The 17007-nt window shown below is 41.9% G+C and overlaps 1 protein-coding gene and 1 long non-coding RNA gene across 2 annotated transcripts in view; one reads left to right on the plus strand and one right to left on the minus strand.

The window, feature by feature from the left end:
• Positions 1 to 17007, plus strand: part of LOC134542613 (rho GTPase-activating protein 20-like) — a 927095-nt gene that overhangs the window by 342990 nt on the left and 567098 nt on the right. The window lies entirely within an intron of this gene.
• On the minus strand, positions 2614 to 10952 carry LOC134542616 (uncharacterized). Its single transcript, XR_010076828.1, has 3 exons — positions 10688 to 10952; positions 6459 to 6573; positions 2614 to 3418 (listed from the first exon to the last, which is right to left on the minus strand). It is a non-coding gene; the product is annotated as an uncharacterized LOC134542616 (long non-coding RNA).

A 17007-nucleotide genomic window follows, 5' to 3' on the forward strand; every position in this document is an offset into this window, starting at 1 on the left:
TTTGTGGAAATTTTTTACCTACTTATACATTGTATGAGAAGTTTACCCGACACTTGTGCATTTCCTTTTACCAAAATAAATTTATGAATGACACTATGGATTAACGTGAAATATTTTTACAATTCGTCATTTTTAACGATTCCGTACTCGTGTAGTGTCGATTTATGAACATTTCTTACAATTTGTTAAGACTAAGCCGTAATATACGCACTGAAGTGTAAGAAACACTTGAGGCACTTCGGGGCACAGATGTGAATGTCAAACATTTCGCAGCTTTGAGGTAGCAATATATCTCACTCTGAAACGTACTAATTATTATTTGGTATGCCAAACTTAAATCTGTAACATTCTTGACTCGCATGTCTTGGAGACACCTCTCATGTCTCTGTGGCAGTAACCACCTTAAAGACTACGGGTTTATTGTGTCTTGGGTCTGGTGACTTGATGAAGAATTGTAGGTTATAACACGTGTCAGTAAGGCGGAATGGTGAGTGCGACGTTTGCTAGTGCTTCTGTTGTGGTGTCGCCTCTATGGAAAGGATCCCCAATGAATTATCTACAGTTTTATATAGGGATCGTCTATTAATCACGTGAGGCTCGAAAAGGGGGGGGGGAGGTCGGGAAAAATCACGAAATATCACAAGGGGGAGGGGGGGGGGGTGTAGAGAGATATCACGTGTACTTATTTTTGCGCCCGATTTCTACTAAACTGAAAAGCGACGTGTGACCTGACTCGCCGTAGCCAGGCAACAATATCCCCGCCCGCCGCAACATGAACCACCCGGCTCGGCTTGCCAGTCGCCAGTAAGACTGTGATTTTGGCGCCGAATACATGCGTAAATCACATATAAGCCTTTCCTTTATTATTTTTTTTTATTCCAGTGAGAATAAACCTGCAATCTTAATGTGTGTCTGGACATTTTTATCACTGTGCTTAATTTTCCAGAATTAAATTAGATTATACCTATATTTAAAGATAATATTCTGAAATTTTTTAAAAATTTTTTGTACCAAAAAAATACACGTGATTTATTGTGTGTGTGTGTGGATGGGGGGGGGGGGGTAGTCTAAAACCTCACCACAAATCACTAGGGGGGAGGGGGGTTAAAAATTTGTTAAAAAAAAAACTCATGTGATTAATGGACGACCCCATAGTAGTTACTTTTGACACTATTAATTAAATTTCAACACTTAAAATTTCTGTCCACCAGTTAATCACTCTTTCGTTTAGTCCACAGTTGACTCTCCCCACTGGAGCTCAACTCGACCGTGGCTCGCCCTACTGCTCGTCTCACCGCGCACCTCTGTCCCAGCACACTGCCTCGCGCTACTCACTCGTCCGCCGCACACAACACCGCCCCGGGTGCTTCGCTTCTTGATACACCAGTGTCCGCACACGAATCCCGTCGTTCGCCGTCTGCTATCGCTCACCAAGGAGTCACTCGCCCTCTTCACGTCACTGCCTCGGAGGTTAAGTTCGACGTTTTTATAGAACGATCTCGCACCCCTTTGAAGTGTCGCGTTATCACGGTCGACTTAACACCCGAAACTCCCTGAGCAGTAGCGTCCTAGTTACGTCACTTCATGTAGGCGGGGCTCTGGGAACGTGCAAAACCATACAGAGCCTTAGAGAGTCCAATGAAAAAGCGTTGAGCGAGGGGAAGGGGTTAGCAAGACGCCATTGCTAATATGATTAGGCTGTAGCGCTAATGGACCGTGCTCCACCCGTTGTCTAACGGCCAGCTGGCTAATTATTGGGCCTCTGTTATGTCTCGTGGCCTCGCCTCTAGTATACTCGTAACTGTATTCTTAAATACTTCTTAGTAAACTGATACCACTCGGATAGTTAGAGCATTTTTTTAAATTGCAATTTTTTGAAGCTTTGTACACCTTATGTGTGCAAAGATAAATGGAACATTTAAGGTGCCTTTATCCTTAACGTATCGCAACCCCTTCGCGTTATATATTTTGGGCAACACAATGTTCTGTCGTACCGCATGTCTCACTGCCGTGAACGTGTTTTTTCCCGCCAGTTGCGTGTTTGAAGAATGGACGTGCAGACGTCGGGGAGTGTGATCCAGACATGTCTTAACCCCACCCTGGGACGTTCTTCGATGTGACGGCGAAATAATGACGAGTGTCGGGACGCTGCGTCGCTGTGCGCTCGTCCTCTATGTCGCACCAGGAGTCTCAGCTTTCCGTCCGGACCGACGAGTTCTCGTCGCGTCTTTGGGTTCAGCGGAGTGTCTTGCTTGGGGCCACGGCAGATCACTCGCCGCGATCCGGGAGCACAAGTGGGGAACATGCGGACGTTAAAAATAACAGGAGGGTTTCCTCGCGGTACTCCCATTTTCCCCCACCACATTCATTCGGAAATTGATCCATTCTCATTTCTTCACATCTTATTATCTCTAATGATCCCGATGTCGACGAGACGTCAAAGTAGCAGTAGCATAAATTATTTCCGGTTTTTGCACAAGATTTTAAATAACTACATATTATAATGACATAAAATTGTTAAAAATTATTTTACTTGTAAATCTGGTATTATTTAAGGTCTTTGTGAAGTTAAAGGTAAACAAGTCAGTCATAGCATGTACTAAAAGCTTAAAATCATGTAATATACAGGTTTTAATTAACCGTTTGTTTGTAACATTCGTCTTAAAAGTCTTTAATTTTTAGTTCAATCTTTCATTAATCAATTAAAATGTGGTTTTTCCAACAACCCTAATAACTCAGGTTTCTCAAGTCACAGTTAATTCAAACGTGTTGTTCGTGGAACGTGGCGGATGGGGGGGGGGGGGGGAGGGGCGGCTTCCGTCTTGCTGCCGAGGAGACCGCGCGTGTTTCTGGATGCGTGTCACGTCGCTGCCCCGGCACACTGGCTGCTTTGGGGTGGTGCCAGCGCCCTCCCCGCTCACCCAGCACTCCGCTCCACGGTGTTCCAAATACCTCCCGCGCGGCGCCCGAGGAGTTCGCCCGCCGCTCTGGGCTGCCGTCGTCGTGTCGGGCTGTGTCCTCGCGCCCGCGGTAGGCCTTTTAGACTGTACACTGCTTTCGTTGAAGATGCAGAATCCCGCGTTCGTCTCGTCTCCCATTCCAGGGAGAAAGTGTTTTGGTCTCTAAACTCGGAGAACCTCGCAGAGAAAGAAAAGACCTTGTGGTCGGTTTGGAATCCGAACCTGACGCGGCAAATTCTGTAGGAAGAGGAGAGGAGATGTAGGCCCGTGAGGTCGGCCTAGTTCGCGCGGTGTGGTTCCCCGGAGCCGGCACCTCTGGACGTGCTCCCGTCGTCGCCAGCTCGCCTGGTGCTCTTGGCGGGCGTGGCCGCGGCGGCGGGCTCCATTGTCCCGCCATGAAGAAGAAGGCGGTGAGTGTGGGCACTGCCTGCTAGCTGGTTGTCCTCGTGCGGGCGGCTCTGCGGGAGTGACGTGGTTCAGCTGTGTTGCTGTCAGTGTCACTAAGCTTTCCTAGACGTAAAATCATTGAAAATCGTTATGGATGGAAGGGGGCTGACACCCCTAGGAGCCGGCTGCCCTACCCGAGGCACAGACCTGTCGTTCCGGCCGGCCTGGAGAATGCCTGTGGTTTGATGAGATGGGGTGTGGAGCAGTGACGGAATGAACTGGTGGGGGGAACGGGAGTACTCCGAGGAAACACACATGCGACGTCTGCCACGTTCCCCATTTTTTCCTAAAATCGTAGTTCAACCCCGCCGAGAATCGAACCCAGATCACCCTTGTTGAGAGGCCAGTCTCTACCACTGCGCCTCTTCTTCTAAACATTAAATATAAATTGTTATTCATTTAATAAAGCTAATGCTCTTGAACGCTTTTGTTTAGGAAAATATTACATGCATAGCACGTGTACTATATTTGCGTGGTAAATTTCGAATACAATTGCATTGCATGTTTTGTAACTTAGTCTTGGTTTTCCGTGTCTTGACGGTTGCTGCAACTGACGTTTTGCCGTAACTTCAGTGGGTATCTTCAGAAATCAGCCAGACGCGGCTCCTACCTGGAAGCCAAGACTTGTACGATGGCTGCGAAAGCTTGCAAATCGATTTTTAACTAATTTACAACTTAAACGTTGGCCGCCACTCAGTTTAACTATTAACTTCTCACGTCCACAATCACTGAAACTGGTGTAGCCGTGGTCGTGACATCCCAGGAGCATATACTTTACGCTGGTTACTATCTAGAGCAGAGGGATTATATTTCATATGCTATGTATCCGTGACGAACGACTTTAAAGGAACGTCTTCAATTCTCACTTCACTAAGGCTACAGCCCAAAGATGGTTGAGAGCTCAGATAACTCGCCTCCCTCAAACCGATCAGGGTTCGATAACTAGCAGGGACCGAACTAGGTTTTACCACCAAGGATAGCCTACAGTTCACAGGGATGAAAGCCACAAACGCAACCCGAACAGTTCCAAATTTTTCCGAGGTAGAAGGTTAGGTTATGTTAGATCAGTAAAATAAATATTTCTTAATTTTTTTTCTTCCGGGACGGTTGGTTAGGTTAGATTTAGTTAGCGTAACTAAAATAAAAGATTGGTTAGGTTAGGTTATATTAACGTTAGTTTAAATTCTCTATGACCATAAAATATATCAATCCTTTCAACATGGTGATTTTTCACGAGCGATCGGGAAACTTCGGAGAAATTCGGAACTGTTCGGGTGTGGCTCTCAGCCATGTGAACTGTAACCTCCCTTGGAGAAATGATGATACTTTCATCATCTCCTGGCAACGACTATTTCATTGTTAATGCTTCAATCACTTTCGGAATCATAATCATATGCAATTTGTAATATACTAGTATATAATATAATAAAATGAGCATTTCACGATGCATGAAGCCTAGGTAACGCTGTGTACTTTATCTAGTAACTTTATAAAAACTGCCTTCTGCAGCGGGGAATCGAACTCACACATTCTTTGTCACAGAGCCAGGCAGGGCTGCGAGTATACTCACCGATCAATAAGTAGGGACAGAGCTCTCCAGACTATACCTCGAAAATCAGATGTCAACTGCTCATTGTCTACTGAATTGTGAGACCTGTTAACTACCCGCGTTTTGATTGTTTCTTTTTTCAAGTGTGTGTATTGGCGTAAACAACAGACCCCTGTTCCCCTGAAATCAAATTTATCCTCTCTGAGTGCGCCCGCCTTAACTGAGAAACTAAGATTATTATTTTTTTCTCTAACCTAACTAAAACTAAATGTATTTCTTTGTGAGGAGTCTAGGTTAGGAAGACTCTAAATGCGTCTGAGGTCTAAACCTATACGCCTAATCATGTTGGGTTTCAGCCATTCAAAATGGTAGCATGCGTCGCGTGCTTGTTTCGTGGAGTGGCCAGCCATGGTAACAATTGAGGTCATGACTGACTCCCATATATTTAGATCTAGACTATAATTAAGTTGGGCCCAGGTAAAACCTGCCCGGACACAGGGAAAACCCTGGGCTAAGTCATGATGAGTGAAGTAGTGGAAGCATTAAGCAGGCAGGTTCAGTAGAGGACAACAAGGATGGTCCAGGAAGAAGAGTTGGTCAGAACAGACAGTCTCAACCATGCTGGGGTCGGGAGCTTGGACCTTGCGGTCCTCATTGGTGCTTCTGGGTTGGTGCAGTGGCGCATGCGCACCTGGCGGGAGCGACAGTATTCATCGCTCTTAAGGCTGCCAGTGAATTTCCGTGGTCTTCCTACCTCGTAAATCGTACAGATTTTTGCCCCTACAGTGGTTCCGATTCCTCTAGTAGCAGCTGAAACAGCACAGAGGTAAGCTAGTTTTGAATTCCAGCCTATCGTAAAATGAATCCGCGAATATTTATGGTATATATTTACTAATAGGCCAGCAATAGATAGTGTTTATCAGCTCTTACTATAAAGAACTATACGAGAGTTCTCGGTGAACGTGCTAGCTAACGCGTCATGCTCCTGTGGTGAAGGTCGTGGATTCACTCCCAGAACCCCGAAATTACTAAAATTTATAGGCTTGAGTCGTTGCCCAAGTATTTTGGAGACAACTTTAATCTTAGAGGTCCTGTCGCCTTAACCTTTTGTACGTAATTGGAGTACTATAAGCAGTTTTTTTACGTAAGGACTGAATTTTAACTTGTGATTAAAATAAATTATTGTTATGATTGGGAAAATGGTCCGGAAAGGATAGCGCAATTACTTAACTACAGTTTTATTTACTAATATTTACAATATTAATTAAGTTATAACAATTTAAAAGTCTGTCCACAAATTAATCACTCTCATTTAGTCCACAGTTGACTCTCCCCACTGTAGCTCTGCTGGACAGTGACTCTCTACTGCTCGTCTCTTACCACGCACCTCTGTCCCAACACACTGCCTCGCACTACTCAATCGTCCGCCGCACATACAACACCCGGATGCTTCGGTCCCCGATGCTCACGTAGTCTGTCGCTCTCCGTACACTATCACTCACCAAGGGGTCACTCGCCCTCTTCACTTCACTGCCCTCGCAGGTCGCTTCTGGGACCCGTCGATGTCGGCACCAGCCTCTCTCACTCCCGCGTTGCTCTCCGCAGGCCGGCTTCCGCCTTAAACACCGGCCAATTCCCGGAGGAAAGGTCTCTTAGTCTTCCAAAGCTTCGAGAACAATGGTGTCCTAGTTAAGCCACCTCACAACTGTGACAACTTGCCGAACACTCGAGAGACAGGGAGAGAGGCGCCGTTTCTAATCGGATTACTGAGGAGGGGCTGGTGCTACATGTCCGGGAGTTGATGCATCCCTTGGTCACCCCCCCCCCTCCCCTTTCCCCACCCGGCTGCGCTGGCCGGCGCTCTGTTACGTCTGGCCTGCCTCTTTGCCTCACTTTTAGTTTCCTCGTAACAATTTATATTTATTTTACAAGTTTTGCTTCATTGTTTGAAAAAACTACATTAAAACATTTTTTTGAGGTTTTACATCGACATTTACTTATATACACTCACCCACGTATGCTAAAATAACAATAATTTTCCAATGAATTTTCCTGGACAAAATATTTTGTGATAGAGCATGCACAGGTAGAAAACCAATTTTTCTTCAAAAGTTTGCGTTGTATATCAACGACTGAATTAAGATGAGATTTAAATAAAACATTAAAAAAATAACAGAAAATAATTCCTTATCCCTTAAGTATTGAAGAAAAACATTATAACGAATGGACTGAGCATGTTTTCAAAAACTAGTTGCTAAGACAAGTGTTTTACATGCTTGCTCAAAACCAGCCTGCATGGAATTGTTTTTATCTTTCCAGGCACTAAGGCAACTTACCACACAGATTGATAATGTCCCTTTGAACTGGTGTGCGATAAGTATAAAAGTTTCATAGATTGTGCTGCATTTTCATTAAGCCGAAATTACTTTCCGTCAGCATGGGTAGGTAAAACATTTAACTGTTTTAGTTTGTATTTGATCTTTCTTATTGCAGAGTACTTTATTGAGCTGTTCTTGACTTCTAAATTAGAGATTAATTCTAAAAACAATTTTGCCTTCCAATTTTTTAATCATCGGAATGAAATAAAAATATTTTTATAAACGACGCACCATTTTATTTAATAAATTTGTATGGGGTCTCAAATAAGAAATGTCTTTTTTTTGTTGACAATCTATGAAAATAAAATGTTAAAATTTATTACTTAAAATATACACACAATTTCCCCTCCTTATTTTATGGATTACTTGCTACTGCTTTTTCACGCTGATTGGTACATATTAATAAATGTTAGAATACGTGCGCAAGCTCCTATACGAAAAAAAAAAAAAAAAAAAAACGGAATTAAACTTTGATTAATTCATTTTTCGACCGGATTGTCGGATATATTTTTCATCGCGGCTTGGCGATAGCTGCTCCCCGGCGCAGTACTTCGCCGTCCAGTTGGAATTTATGATCGGCCGTCGCCGTCGTCGTGTGCGCCGACCCGCGTCTGAGCTCGTCGCGCGACCCGGACGGATGATTTACGCCCTTCTGGGTCCTCGACGAGGTCCATCCTTCCGCCCCCCTCCCCTTCCCCTCGTCGGCGCCCGCGACACGCGCCATCTTGGTCCGGCGACGACGGTTGTATTGTACCATCCTAGCTCTCGGTGTAAGACATTTGGTAGGAGTACTGCAGTGAATGCGACGGAAGTCGCTTGGAACGGAAATCTGTAACCACGGTGCTGCCATCTGTGGCGGATGGCACGAACAAAAATTTCCAAAGCAAAAATGAAACTCTAAAGTATTATCAGTTTAATGAATTTTAACAGCACGGGCAGTATTTTACAGAAAATTCCTTGTCGAGAATCAGGTGCAAAACCGGGAATTAGAATTTTTTCAATTATTTTTTTTTTGTTTTTACTGGAGCCATTTCATTATTTTGTTTAAAATTTTGGTCTGCTAATCAAATGAGTCAGTAGTCGACGTAGTCGGCAGCGGATTCTAGCGACGGGTGCGGAAAATACGAGTGTTTCGCGTTCCAAAATGTATTTGAAAACAAAATTTGCGTATGTTTATCACGCTCGGCATTATTTTAAAATTTTCTACGTTAAATTCCGTGATAGAGTTTCGTATTATAAGTGTATTTGCAACATGATAACGCAGGAATTTCCTCGTGACCGAGATTAGATATTGCACAGTTCTGGCGAATACTGAAAGACCCATTCGAATTTTTTGACGTGATAACTTCTTATAAATTGATGAACGCCGGCTGCACGCACGAATAATTGTCACATTCCGCCTGAGCCGAGCGTGCAAGAACCGGCCAACCACCGTGCGAGAAATCTTCTATAATATCAAACAGGTTAAGGCGGGCTTTTTAACTAATTGTTTGTGATTATATTTAAACAAATTATTTAAATTAAATTTGCAAAAACTGTAAATAATATTAGAAAATTAAAAAGTTAGCAATTTTTCATCAATGTTTTCTTATGACGTTATCGCGTAAAATGATCGTCCGTAAACCGACTTTAAAGACAACCCCCTTTTCATAATTTTATTGTATTTTTTATGTGTTTTAAATTATTTTTATACGTGTTTACACTTAACCACAAACATAATATAAATAAATAAATAAATATATATATTAGGTACATACAAGAAAAGCTTAGTAAAACCTTAGCCAAGAAAAAACGAAAAGTACTTAGCAAATACAATAAAATACAAACTGAAATTAAAACGAATCAAACCAAATATAAAAATAACAGCAAAAAATTAGCACATAAGATAAACATGATTTGTGTAAGGTAATATATATTAAAAACATAAATTTAAAAATGTGTTAAAATAATTTATATAACGCTATAATTTTAACGGGTTAAAATATTTTGTAACAGAACATTACCAAATACTCAAGACATAATCTATTCTAAAAATACTAATACATTTAAGTATAATAATTCATACACATTCACGCGTATGCAGTCACCCATTGCTGACACCACAGCTAAACTTGAGTATCGGAAATTAGCAAACACCAGAATAATGTTTTCTCAAACACGTGAAGGGAATTTTGAAGTCTGATTGACTCGGGTAGTTTATTCCAGGTACGTGCAGTAGTCACAGAGAAAAGATTTTGGGTACACAGCTGTATTATGTTGAGGGATGAGCAAATAACAATTTCTCTGAGAACGAAGTACTGAATCTTGTCAGCAAGATAGGACGGGGACTGTGTCATCAGTGTTTTCTTAAGCAGAAAACTGTCATTTGTTAAGTTGTTACCTCCTGAAGCGACTCGAACAGAGTTGCCAAGGGAGATAGGTTGGGTTTTTATCTTGCGAAGAAACTTAAACAGCTTTGTATATAAGACGCTTTTATTGGTTATGATATAGCTTTCGACAAACATGCAAACTTGGTAATGATACGTCGCCGTTTGTTTCAATAACTGAAACAGATTTACTGCAATGGCTGACGATCTCTGTGAACACAAATTACACACTTTTAATTTTATGCAATAATCTCGTAATAACAACAAATAATAATCCTGACATTTACCGGTTATGTTAGCTATGGCAGCAAACAATATAAATTTGGTATTCTATTTTCTTTGAATTAAATTCCTGTTACTACCAAAATTCCAAACTAGAGTTAACTTTACTCAATTATACACAATCTTTATCTGACACACAATTCAAAACATACACTTGCATTAGACTAAGACCTACGCCACGAGTTTGGGTCCGCCCTCCATTTTTATTACATTTAACATTTAATCAGATCCCTAGGGGCGCTTTCGCCTACACACTATTGAGGTGCGGCCAACTCGTCGTCTTTCTATTTCCCGTTATCAGACGTCTCAGTCCTGTCTCTATCAATTTACTACTCAATGTACAAAGTCAATTCCGGGTAAGTTCGCCAACGCTACCTATAAACCCCTCTTCGCCATTTGAGGACGACGTCGATGTCGACTTCCACTATCGTTGCGCCGACTCGCTCCTTCCCCACTCGCTGAGCGAGTGTCCCTAATCAAAAGTCTGCTCTCTTCACTATTTTCCTTCAGGGGGTATTCGCCCATCCCTGAGAACTTCAAATTTGATTAGCAGCTTTTCACAAAATTACTCGCCGAGCGAGTTCCTAAGCGCTCCTGGCGAGTATTGGTGGCGAGTCGTGGCGTCTGAAGTTAAGTCCGTTTCTTCTTATTATGTCGTCTGCGGCTAAGTCCCGGTCCAGTGTGAAAAGTTAAAGTTCCACTTACTGCTTGTTGAAATTCGGCTAAGTCCCACCTCGGCTGCTGATGGAGGTGATAGACTCCCGAGGTCGCGGCGCGGCCGCCACAGGCCGAGGCCGGTTGGTGTCTGTCTCTCGTGGCGGAGCAGCGATTCCCTTCTGCCCCTGGTGCGGCAGCGTCGTGGTGTTGAGAAGTTCCGGGCGTCGTGGGCGATGGCGGCAGCGTGACGATCTGTGGTCTTCTTCGGAGCGGTGTTAAGCCGAAGCCTCTGGCTGGCAGCCAGGCACCTTCTGCTTGCTGCTTGCTAACAAACCCGTATTTATACCCGGTGAACCCAGTATGACATCATCAAGTGCCAATTAGCACAGGCTTGAAGTGACATCATCTTGAGCCAATCAGCGCTCACTCCCTTGTTGCTAGGGGCTCGGTCGACTGAGAGTCTCGGGTTTCCTGGGATCTAGGGGTTATGCAACCTCTTAGACTCCCGTGTATTGCGGTTGTCCTGCCTTTTGGGGAATTCTCGTTAGGTAAGGTTTTCCTACCATAACAAAGTTTTAGTCAAATTAACCTACTGTAATACGGGTATATGTGCGCACGACTCTTTAAACTAAAAATAAAATGGACACAAAAATTTTGATTACGCTGTATCCTTTTGCATTGCATACATGTTAAATCACCATGAACTGAATCACAGTAATCATAAGTTCAGTTACGAGAGAGTGAATAAAATATTTCTAACGCAGGACCGCAGAAGCTTTTTCAGACGTGTTAGGCCACGCAAAGTGCCAATAAAATTTCTACTAACGTTATATGCTGAGTCCAGCTTCAGTACTTTTTTTTTTTATAAAAATTGCAAAAGACGCTTCATAGTTTTGGCTACTTGTTGAAATCAACACTGGTGAACTGATGTGGTTATCATAATAGTTGTATTCGCCCGCGTGGAAGAAAAAGTTCATTCTTCGCGGCTAGAGCCTGTTGTTAAATAAGTTGTCGCAACAAGTTCTGGGAGGTATGGTTTGTGCCTTGACATGCCGAAAATTTGGATAAATAATTTAACATTAGAGTTATAAACCAAAAGGTGGAAAAATCCAAGTTGGCAGGGCCTAATCCCCCATAAAGTGTAAGAAAAACAAAAGGGGGCCAAGTACGGAACCCTGTGGAACACCTGAGCTTACCAGGTGCTAGGCGTACAGTGAATTCCAGATTTAATACCCTTGTACCTGCTGGATAAGTATGATGTAAACCTCTCAACAGCATTCTCAGAGGAATTGAAATTATATTTTAGTTTGGTACGAGTAATATCGTGATCAACATTGTCAAATGCTTTGTTTAAGTCTAATAAACTGAGCAGTTGTAATATGTTTGGTTTCAATTTCATGTTAAATGTCATCACGTAAATTCACAGGTGCAGTGTTTTTACTAAGAACTTTTTTCTAAACCTGGACTGGTATATGACCAGCATGTGATTTTGAGTTAGGTAAGCTCTCTTTTGACAAAGTACAATGTACTCCGGCAGCTTGGACAGAACTGGAAGAATAGATATAGGATGATAATCGAAGACCGATGATGGTGACTGGGTTTTGGAGACAGGTATATAAAATAATCTAATTTTCACATAGAGGGGAACTGTGAATTTGCTAAAGAGAGATTTAAAGTTCAAGTTCGAGAGGTTCAAACATTTTTATTCATGTTTTCGTTTTAAGTACTAAGTGCAGCATGTGTTGTTTCCGTACTTTTCGTCCGTGTATTGTTACACAGGGGGGGAAATTGATGTTTTCCAATTAATCTACATCAAGCTATGGGTAATTTATACTGTGCCATTTTACCGCATGTATATTTGCTATGAGGCCTAGCCTTCTCTCCAATTGCAAACTGTCTTGTATTATACACGTGTTGTTTCTTTCATGATGTCTTCGCCTGGTTTCTCTGGGGCGCCACAAACCAACAGGCAGTTTCTCCGGCTGTACTGCGCAAGATCGTGCAAAGTCTCGTATTGAGAGGCGAGCTTCAAACAGTAAAAAAAACTGGATATTGTGCCGAGGGAGTATCCGCCGGTTGCACTGATGCACGATAATACTACATAAATACTACCGTTGTCCACCGCGTAGCAGAAATGTTGCCGGATAAACAACACACGCACTTACTCGCCGCCATCTTTCGAGAACCATGGTTTATTACGCATCGAAAGACTTTGGCTTAGGAGAGGGAGGTTTTGGTTTTGTTAAACAATGGACCGATAAAAAATTTCATCTCAAATTTACAAATAACTCTGTCTAAAAATGATCCTTCGTTAATCTACGAATGTCTTCTGAGTTAGCTATATTCGAACTTCATCTCACAATAGTCAACAAAACTTTCCAATACTTGTTTAGTCCACAGTAAAAAAATAAATACTGTTTTTTTCCTTCTACATGCATGTAGACACGATACTCTTATCACAACTGAACAGGGAGCTCGGAATTGGAATCTCACGTATTTTATACTAAGCTCCAGTATCTCGAACTAAGAAGAACATTTTGGTTCTTTGAATGATTCTTGCAATGGGATCGATTGATTAAAAATGTTTTTTATGGAGATAAGTTACGCCATTGCTTTTTTTTGCAGTAATTCGTAGAGAAACCACAAGAGTGGACAAGAAAGTCGAACTACACAAACATACTGAAAAACATGTCAAAATCAGCCAATGAAAAAAAGTGAGAATACATAGAAAGCACAGAGAATTATTTGGAAGGAATAAGTCGGTAGAGGGGGGGGGGGGGGATATCACGGCTCAGACGAATATTAAAAACGAAACAGTTTCAACAAGAAGTGAAAATACAGACAAACAACAACCTCGGATAACAGCGACAAACAGACTAAGAACTCAACGATCTGAACACACAACGACAACACAGTGACATACAGTAAAAACCAGCAATGGCTTGTATGTCCATAAAACTGTTTTAGAAGAACCCTTAGTTTATATGAGGTACATTCTTCGACGAAAAAAAAAAATCTCGTAATGTAATGTAATATCCGACTTTGTGTGCAGCCTTGCCGCCCAGAACCTCTGATGAATGTCTCTGAAGAAGTTTTTTTTTTGGTCAAGTCGCTGGAAGTTGATGGAGGAGCGGAGGAGGAAAAAGCCGTGAGGATTCTTCCCTTCTTTCTTCGTTCCCTTCCTCGCGCGGGGCATCCATCTTGCTTGTTCCTCCTGAGCGTCGCCTCCACTGACCGCTTCCGCGTGAGCCTCTTGGGTCGGGGTGACGGACTCAGAAGCTGCCGGCGCGTCCCATGCCACAAGCACTCCCCTCCTCAGCTGAATGCCGTCAAGGTCACGCGTGGACCTTACACCCGCGGCGCGAGCCGCTATCAATTACACCTACCTGCATGGGGAAATCCGTGTAATCTCACGTTGATTTTTCACGTGAATTGATTTCCATAACCGCAAACTGAATTCTTCCTAAGCAGTTTCACGAACGGGTAAATAATGTTTCTCGCCTGCTTTGCGTTTTCTACGTCAGCAGATAGTTTTTTTTTAACTTGGTATGCGTAATGTATCGTGTTAATATTTCTTAGTCACGCAACCGGTTTTAATATATTAGTCTCGCCTTGAAATAAACATCTGTATGGGAATTTTTTTTAATACCTATATTTTATTTCGAGATTATTATTTTCCAAGTGTTCACATTACCGCGTGGCGTCTATTATTTTCCAAGTGTTCACATTACCGCGTGGCGTCTCTCTTCAAAAAGTACTAAAAACATTGCGGAAACATGAGATTAGAGGGAAAGGTTGCTGTATTACGTTTGTGTTTATTATAAACCATTACAGAATCTAAAAAAATGTATATATTAATGTTATGTGTAAAATATTGTTGGTAAAATGTTGTGAGTGAGTTGTATTCGGTTTATGACACGGTATAAAACAACAGTAGCAACGACCAATTCCTTTTGAAAGATTATAAAATTTTACCTGAGGCAAGATGAAAATTACTGCTTATTAAATTTCTATTTCTACTTTACTTAGACGATTTGGAAAGTTCACCAACTTATTTCTTGGCGAATAAGGGTATTTAATTAGTAAACGGTGATGTTTCGAGACCCACTTGTGTCAATGTTCATAATTCGAGCACCGGTGTTTCCACTCAGTAGTTACAAGCTAAACATCAATGTAGGTGTTCTTCAGCAGACCGCGGAAGAGAGAATCAAAATGTAATCGTCAAGTCCCGGCCTCTTCAAGTCCAAGGGTGTATGCTTGCTCACGCAATCACAGTTGATGTAAAAAAAGACAAATTTCCTATTTTAGCTTTTTATTGAATTTCCTTGAGTTTAGTTATCAGCAATTGAATAGTTATCCCGAATGTGGACCAAACCCACAAATTCACATTGTTAAAAAACAAAAAAAAAAAACCTTGCTACATTTATATCTGACTTCACTGGAATACCAACTTTTCAACAAACACAAGAAGTTACCATGTAGGAAACTGGGGTTTGTATATTATTTGCATAATTATTTTACTACAGTTTTGCCGGTTGGATCTCTATCCGGGGTATCTATTCAGTTGCACTCATTCCTTTAATATAAACCATATTATAACTTTTAAAACAAATATGAGAATCTACTGGGTGAAATCAAATTTATTAGTTACAAACTATTGAGCCCTCGTCAATTTCTATTTCGGTTCCGTTTCAAAGTATTATCGTGCACTAAAACGATGAAGTGCGTTATATTTTTGTTTATATAGTTTTATCGCCATAAAAAAATGCTATACACGCTGTACGAATTTGTTAAGCAAGTAAACGCGACGACAGTCATTTGACCGAAATTTCGGAGAAACGACTTTCGGTCTAGTGCCTTTCAGTCTAGTGATTTTCGGCCTACTGCAGTGTCCCGTTCGCTCTCCTCCCCTCCCCCTTATCAATACATTCCTCATGATGAGTTATTGCAATTTCGTATCATTATTTTAGCTTTTGGGCAATTCATAGTTATGTTTTACTATTTAAGTAACGCATGCTATTTTTGTGCTGGAGTTGTTGTCAGTTAATGTATACCATTCGTTTGCTGCTATTTGTTTAATATCAGACAAATATTCATAGTTAAAACTTGATTTTTGACTAATAGATCATAGTCACTAAACAGGAGATTAGTAACTGCATTTCCCTGTGTCAATATAGTACCATTTTTCAAATATTTCTTTGTACACGTATATTTTGTAAAGGTGGTGGAGGAAGAGCCTTAAGATTTGGCAATAGTCCAGAGATACATTGAGCTGGCAACTCTGAGCCAATTATAAACAATAAGTGGTTATTTAAACACATGTTACCTTGATAACTCTGAGACAGTTATAAACTAATTGTTTATTCAATCGTATGTAACCCGCCAAAGGAATTGACCTTGACAACTCTGAGCCGGTCATAAACAAGGAAAAGTGTTATTCAGTCACGTGTAACCCGCCTAAGGATGTGACCTTGTTATCGACTTGCAAGTCTTGACTATACGCAGGCAAATGGAGTGCAGCCTGCACTGTAACGAATCCACGAAATAATCGTCGCTCTGATCTAAGTGGAAAATATGAAATTGATCTTTTGGAAGAAAAAAAACTAGTCAGATTATAAAATTTGTGGTCCCTGCATCTTCCAGGGGTGTTGTTGATGCCCGGTCGCACACGCCATCTCGTCATTAATATTATTTAATGGCTAAAGCTGAAATTTTAATACGATACCTCTTTGGCATTTGTTCTCTCACAAAAATTGTTAACATTTATTCGCTAAGTGTAATAAAAAACAGTGTAAAAGGTCACGTTATATTTCTTATCATTATCATGTGCGCGACTTTTTACAACAATTAATATTACACTTAGTGAATATCCGTTGAAAATATTTGTTCCAGTGCAACAAATGCAAAGGAGTTATCGTGTTGAAATTTTGTAAATAGCCCTTTGAAAAATAGCAGTGACAGGAAAATTAAAAAAAAAAAAAGCAGGGTGTGTGAGAGCGAGGTTTCGGAGGGTCGTTGATGCGTGAGTGCGTGCCAGCTGGGTCGCCGTGTTCCGTTACTAGCCTCCCTCCCGCCATTGTGCGCGCGCGGTGTCACCGTTACTGGGCCGATGGACGGCTGGGGGGAGGGGGGAGAGGGTGATGTGCGACTATCGCGTGGGGAGCGCCGCTCACATACCAGCATCATACATACATGCATCGCCCGACCTCTGACCCGCCCGCCTCCAGCCCTCCAGCCCTCCAGCCCTCCAGCCCTCCAGCCCTCCAGCCCTCCAGCCCCCGGAGCCACGCGCTCGTTGCTCACTACATACAGCTCTTATTTTTTTCGACCGCTGGTTACCCTCCTTTAATATGAATAATTAAGACGTA

Source organism: Bacillus rossius (genome assembly GCF_032445375.1).
Source record: "Bacillus rossius redtenbacheri isolate Brsri chromosome 9 unlocalized genomic scaffold, Brsri_v3 Brsri_v3_scf9_1, whole genome shotgun sequence".
Taxonomy (NCBI): domain Eukaryota; kingdom Metazoa; phylum Arthropoda; class Insecta; order Phasmatodea; family Bacillidae; genus Bacillus; species Bacillus rossius.